Source organism: Indicator indicator, chromosome 31 (genome assembly GCF_027791375.1).
Source record: "Indicator indicator isolate 239-I01 chromosome 31, UM_Iind_1.1, whole genome shotgun sequence".
NCBI lineage: Eukaryota > Metazoa > Chordata > Aves > Piciformes > Indicatoridae > Indicator > Indicator indicator.
Window position 1 is genome coordinate 3,869,914 of NC_072040.1, and position 6,273 is coordinate 3,876,186.

A 6,273-nucleotide genomic window follows, 5' to 3' on the forward strand; every position below is an offset into this window, starting at 1 on the left:
ACTCTCTGCAGAGGAGACTCCACAACCTCTCTGAGCAGGCTGAGCTGAAAGAGGGGAAATGGAGACTGGAGAGAAGGAAGAAATTCTGCACTGTGAAAGTGGTGAGAGCCTAGTCCACGTTACCAAGAGAGGAACCATTCCAGGCCAGGTGTTTGCCGGAGGCACAATAATCTGATGCGGGCGTATGAATAAAGCGAAACAATGACGTCAGACACACAAAAAATCCCCTCGGCGTGTGCCGAGAGGTGACAAAAAAACAACCCGAGCCAGGCAGGAGTCGAACCTACAATCTTCTGATCCGTAGTCAGACGCGTTATCCATTGCGCCACTGGCCCAGCACGCGGTGCTCTCTGGGGCCACCGCCCGCTCACCGCGGCCCTCGCGTGGGACGCGCCTGCCGCGTAGATAGGGGCAGGGCGCCACGCCTTGGGCGGCCGCTGGGCGGCGTTGGCCACGTCCCTTCGATAGCTCAGCTGGTAGAGCGGAGGACTGTAGAGGTTCTGTCGCCGACATCCTTAGGTCGCTGGTTCGATTCCGGCTCGAAGGAGACATACAACTTTTGCTCTCTTGGTGCAATTTGAGGTTTTTCGGCTTCTCCGCGATGGACGAGGCGTTGGTGGTGCTTCCCTGGCCGCTGCTTCCCTGCTGCACCTCCCTTCTGGCCTCTCTTTTAGGTCAAGCTCGTCTAAAGGCACTATCTGTTGTTCACCACGGCACAGCTGGCTAGTGGAGCTCTCTCGGTGCTTCAGTTAGGAGCAAATGATTAGTAGTCACTCACCTACAAGCCCTTACTTCCTTCTGTTTCTCATCTCCAGGTGGCCAAGAAGGCCATCTGCAGCCTTATATCAGCAATGTTGTGGCCAGCTGGACTCTAGGGAAGGGACTGAGCCCCTGAACTCAGCACTGGTGAGGCGGAGGTGGAGACAGATTGTCCTATCTTGCTGGCCAGAGCCACTCAGACACTTCTCTGACTGCAACCCAACGGAGGAATGAGATCCTGAGACAGCAAAGCACAGGACATGGAGTGCGAGCAAGGTGTGAGAAGTGGAGAAGGTTTCCAGCGTGGGAGAGGTGGGGCCATCCTCTGCCTCCACACTTGTCATCTGCGTTTTTTTCCATCCTCTTCATTTTCCTTCTTCTCTTTATTTTTTGTAAGTGCTTGTAAGGTGGGCAGTGAAGAGGAGGCCAAATTCCTCCTGGTTGCCCCAGGCTAGTGCAGAGAGGTAGGCACAAAGAGGAGCAGCTCCTTCATAAGCAGAGACTTGCAAATGGCTTCTCTTTTGCAGAAGGGTTTTGGGGTTTTCCCCTCAAATTCCTCTTGACAAACCACAAAATGAATGAAAGGGGTGAGCGTGGCCAAATGGCTGGTGGGCACATACCAGTAGGAAGAAAATAATTGCAGAAGGGAGTCTGCAGGGCTGTAGGCAGAGCCTTTTTCTAGCTGGGCAGTTTGGACTTGCACCCATTCCTCCAGCTGGCAGCCAGGGAGATTATCCACCACATGCCTGGCCAGGCAGGATGGAGGGCTTCCATGTACTCCCTCAGAGATCCCAGGGATGTTCTCCCTGATCATGCAATCAGAATTATTTTGTTTGGAAGAGACCTTTGAGATCATCAAGTCCAGCATTAGCAAGCACTCCCAGGTCACCACTAAGCCATGTTCTTCAGCACCAAATCTCCATGGCCTTAAATCTCTTCAGGGATGGGGACTCCACCACTGCCCTGGGCAGCCTGGGCCTGGGCTTGACAACCCTGTTGGAGAAGAAATTGTTCCTCGTGTCCAGTCTAAACCTCCTGTGGTACCAGCTTGAGGTTGTTTCCTCCTGTCCTCTTGCTTGTTCCTTGGGAGAAGAGACTGAACCACACTCATGCCTGGAGGAAGCTGGAGCCAGAGCTTGTGGAGGGAGTGAACAGAAATAAGAGCTGGAAATGGGAAAACTGGGGGGGGGGTGGCACATCTCCAGAAGACACTTCTCCCCTCCTAGCTATTCCCTGTCCAGGATGTTCAAGCAGCTGAAGGAAGTAGTGCTTGTGGTGAACAATCTGGCAACCTGGAGTGCTTGTGAGATGCCCCAAGCTCTGCGTGGAGATTTACCACATCCTTTGGCGAGGACGGAGTCATTAGTATCCAATTACACTGAAATCATCCTTAATTCAAGGCAGGTTAAGACAAAAAGCAAATAAAAACATTTTCTCACAGCTGCCAAGTGAGATAAACTTCCAGAAGAGGTGGGTGGAGAAAGGAGCACAAAGCAGGCTCCAGTTGCTGGCTTTGAAGATGAGATCAGCAGGGCCATTCCCTCCCAGCCAGGCATTGTGCCCCAGGCTCTCCTGACACCTTGAGGAGCAGGGAGCTTATCTTCCTCCACACCTCACCCCTGGGAGGCTGCTGACCAAGAAGTGTCTCCTCATGGGAAACAAAACCCCTCCTGTGTCTCCTTTCCTCCTAAAACCTCAAGTTCTTCCCTTCCAGGCAGTTCCACCACTTGAGTATGGAACTCTCCTGTTCCTTCCCTCTGCAGGAGCCAGGCTGGCCTTTCCTCTTGGCAGAAATCAAAATGATTTCATGCCTTCAGCATTACCTGGGCACCTAACAATGCCTTGGCTGAACTGCTGAGCCACAGGGCTGGCATGGGGAATGTTCTGGCTCAATACTTGTGGCACCATTTTCTTTTGCTGTTTCTTCTTTTAATTCTTCTTCTTTGCCCTGCCTGCTACAGGTGGGTATGCAGCAGTGTGTGTGCCTGGTCAGCCTTGGTCTGGAGGAGATGTCTTGCTTCAAGCTAGAGCTGGGGTGAGGAGCAAAGGGGGGGGTTTCTGCCTGCTCGAGCAGAGATGCTCTTTGGTTGACTGGGACTTGTCTTTTCAGGAGAGGGTGAGTCCAGTCCCTTCATGGAAGAGGATAAAGGAGAGGAAGGATGGAAAGCAGGTTGCTGTGGTGCTGCAAGGCAGAGGAGGAGGTTGATGAGTTGTGCTGAGCATGAAGAATCATTTGTCACCCCAGAGCCCTCCCTTCTCCGTGCTGAACAATCCCAACTCTCTCAGCTGTCCTCACAGCAGATGACATCCCATATCGTAGCTTAAAGTGTGCTCATTCAACTCCTGCCCTGCTTGAAGGTGTTTCCAGCTGTTGTTGCCCTTGCCAACACCTGCAGCTCTCTCAGGCATGGTTCTTCATGCCCATGGGAAGCTCTCCTGAGGGAGCTGGGGGCAGAACTGGGCTGGAAGCTGGCCAGAAGGCAAACTGGCTCTGGGAAGAAAAGAGGCACTGGCACTCAGAAAGGGATTGTCATGCTGATTTTGCTGCATGCCTGAAGAGCATCTACAGGACAGAGAGCACAGGAAAGGAAAGCAGAGGAGCCTGACTAAAGAGGACAGAGGTGCCACCTTGGTCACAGTCCTGTGCAAAGCAGGAACTTGACCAGTTCAGGTAATGCCTCACTGGGTGAAAACCCTCCTGCCCCCACAGACTTTTTGTTTAGCTGTAACACCATCATGTTCAACCTTTTACCTTCCAGCACTGAATTCTATCCAGGAAGAATCAGCCTCAAGATGGGGATGGATGAAAACATAATCCAGACCAGCCTGGGGAGCTGGGCTGGAGTCTCAGCAGGTCTCTGATGTGGTGTAAAGTCATGAGTATAACCTTAAGCCAAATCTCTTCTTTGCACCACAGACCTCAGCATTGTCCTGAAGGGAAAAAAAAGCCACCTGTGCTCCTCTGCTCTGCCAGCTGAGCTATGGAGGGGACATTCTGAAATAGCATCAGGAGTGGCTTATGTTGGGCAGACCAAAGCTGGGAGAAACCTGACACTGGGAGGGGACTGTACCTCTGCAAAGTGATGAGGTGACACCAGCTGGGAAGCCTGAGCTGGGCTTGTGCAGTGAGACATAGGTCCCTGCTCTGTTGGACATCACTCTGCTCTCCTGATGACAGAGATGGGCTCTTAACTGGGGTTAAGAGACAAGTACTGCAGCCTGCTAAGAAATCAAACCTGCCCCCAGGCAAAATTCCTGCTGGTAAAACTCTGCTGCCACCTTTTCCTTAAGTTGTGGTGTGCTTGGGAAGCTCTTGACTGTGCCACCCGTGTGCTGCCCTGGCTCCTCTGCTGCTGAGCCCTCACCAGACCCCTGTGTTACTCCATAAAATGCAGGAACATGAGGAGGTGTCACCCTTCCTCCCTCTCTGCTGGCCAGGGAGACACAGAGTGATGGTTTGAGTCCCTTGGGATGCTCTGAGTGAAAGGTAGAGGGGAAAGGGTCAGAGCTGCATCTCAGGTGAGGCCATACCTCATAATCCTGGGTCCAGTTTGGGGCCCCTCACTCCAAGAAGGACACTGAGGTGCTCACTCTCACTGTAGGGCATATTTGGAGGTGTGGAAAAGCAAGCCCAAGCCTGTTATCTGCAGAGCTGTCCCTCAGCCTGGAGAGGACCTATTTTTAGGTAGGTGTGGTGCTATTTCTTCCCCATGTGCAGCACTTCCTCTGTGTAGAGCTCTGGACATACTTCTGCTCCTTGCCCATGGAATGCAGATCTCTTTCTAGCAGTCATCTGTGGAGGGAATGAGGGCTTGGGAACCTCAGGGAGATGCTGAAGCACTGATCTCGTGTTTGTTGCTCCCTAGCACCAGCACCTCACTGCTTCTGAGACTGTAGAGAATGCAGGGGGTGGCAGGGAAGGTGCTCCTCACCAGCCCTGTTCTGTAGGCCCTTCACCAGCTTTGTGGCCCTCCTCTGGACCTGCTCCAGCCCCTCAGTGTGCTTCATCCAAGAATATCTCTGTCTCTCAGTGAGGTGGAAGTGCCTGCCTTGGATGCCTTTCCTCATCCAATCCAGAGCCCCTTATTAAAGCAGCTGGAGCTGCTAAGGAGCAGCTGACTCAGAGTTAGGAGGGCTGGAATGAGGCATTCAAATTCCTCCAGACACAAAAGTCACCCCTGACCGGCCAGGGAGGGGAAGAAGAGAAATATCTCCTTTGCTGCAGGCTCCCCTGCCAAAGCCCCAGCTGTCCACAGCTCAGCTGCTGGAGCAGCTTCCTCTGCTCAGCTCTGGGCTGATCTGCAGTAGGCAGGCCAAGCAAAGCTGGGATCTCAGATGGGTTTAACTAAACCAGCACAGGGACGTGGTTGAGGCTCCATCCCTGGAGACATTCAAGACCAGACTTGATGTGGCCCTGGGCAGCCTGATCTAGCTGGAATGTGTCCCTGCTGGCTGCAGGGGGTTGGACAAAATGCCCTTTGAGGGTCCCTTCCAACCCCATGCCATCTGTGAAGCTGTGAAAATTCCCTTGGCTGGATGACTTGGGGAAAACCTCTGTTTGTTTTGATATGAGTACTGAGAAAGTGTCTGTCTGTGGGGGAAATTCCAGCTGCAGGATTTCACCCAAGTGCTTTAAAGTGTCTGCAAGGCTTTGCAATTCAGGCAGTCACTAATGGGTGTGATGGAATTCCACGGTGTGGCAGGCAGGGGACTCGCTCTGCAGCGGCTCAGAGGCAAGCCCCCTGCAGTCGTGAGGCAGAATAAAGGTGAGACACAGCAGAGGGAGTTGTGCAGTTCCCCAGGAAGGGAGAAGCCAACACCCTGAGTGCATGTACAGCAGAGCAGTGCTTTGGTACAGTGCATGGAGAGGCCGTGGCCTGGGCTGGGGGCTGAGGTGCCCAGGGCTCATGCAGTTGTGTGCTGAGCTACTGGCAGGCAGGAGCACAGATGGCTCTGCTGGAGAGCAGGCAGCACATGTCACAAATTGTCTGGGAAATTGTCATTGTAAAAATAACTCTGGGACCAAATGGCAAGCCGAGAGGGCTCTCAGTGTCTAATAAACAGCTATGAATGCTGCAGTGCTCCCAGTGAGATAGATCTGAGTCCAAGCAGGAGAGAGAGCACCTAGAGTGAGCACCAGCTCTCTAGCAGCACGAGTGAAAGCCTTGCCTCCTGTATTTCTCCTGACTCTTCCTCATCAGGAGATTCAGCTTATGGTGGGCTGGCTGTGTTTAAGCTGCTGCAGAGTTAATGTCTTGAATAGTCACAGAGTCATAGAATGGAATCATGGAATCAGTAGTAGGGGTTGGAGACCATTGAGTCCAACCCCACTGCTTAGATCAGGTTGCATAGTGCAGCACCCAGGTGGGTTTTGAAAGTTTCCAGAGAAGGAGGCTCCACAACCTCTCTGGGCAGGCTGCTCCAGGGCTCCAGCACCCTTAAAGTGAAGAAGTTTCTCCTTAAGTTCAAGTGAAGCCTCCTAAAACCAGATCATATCAGAAGAAACTTCCAGCA

At 52.8% G+C, this 6,273-nt stretch overlaps 2 non-coding genes across 2 annotated transcripts; one reads left to right on the forward strand and one right to left on the reverse strand.

Annotated features, from left to right (window-relative positions):
* Nucleotides 1-262: 262 nt before the first annotated feature.
* Nucleotides 263-335, reverse strand: TRNAR-ACG (transfer RNA arginine (anticodon ACG)). Its single transcript has one exon. It is a non-coding gene; the product is annotated as a tRNA-Arg (tRNA).
* A 123-nt stretch (nucleotides 336-458) lies between these two features.
* TRNAY-GUA (transfer RNA tyrosine (anticodon GUA)) lies at nucleotides 459-547 on the forward strand. The gene is given in 2 exon segments: nucleotides 459-495; nucleotides 512-547. It is a non-coding gene; the product is annotated as a tRNA-Tyr (tRNA).
* Nucleotides 548-6,273: the final 5,726 nt, after the last annotated feature.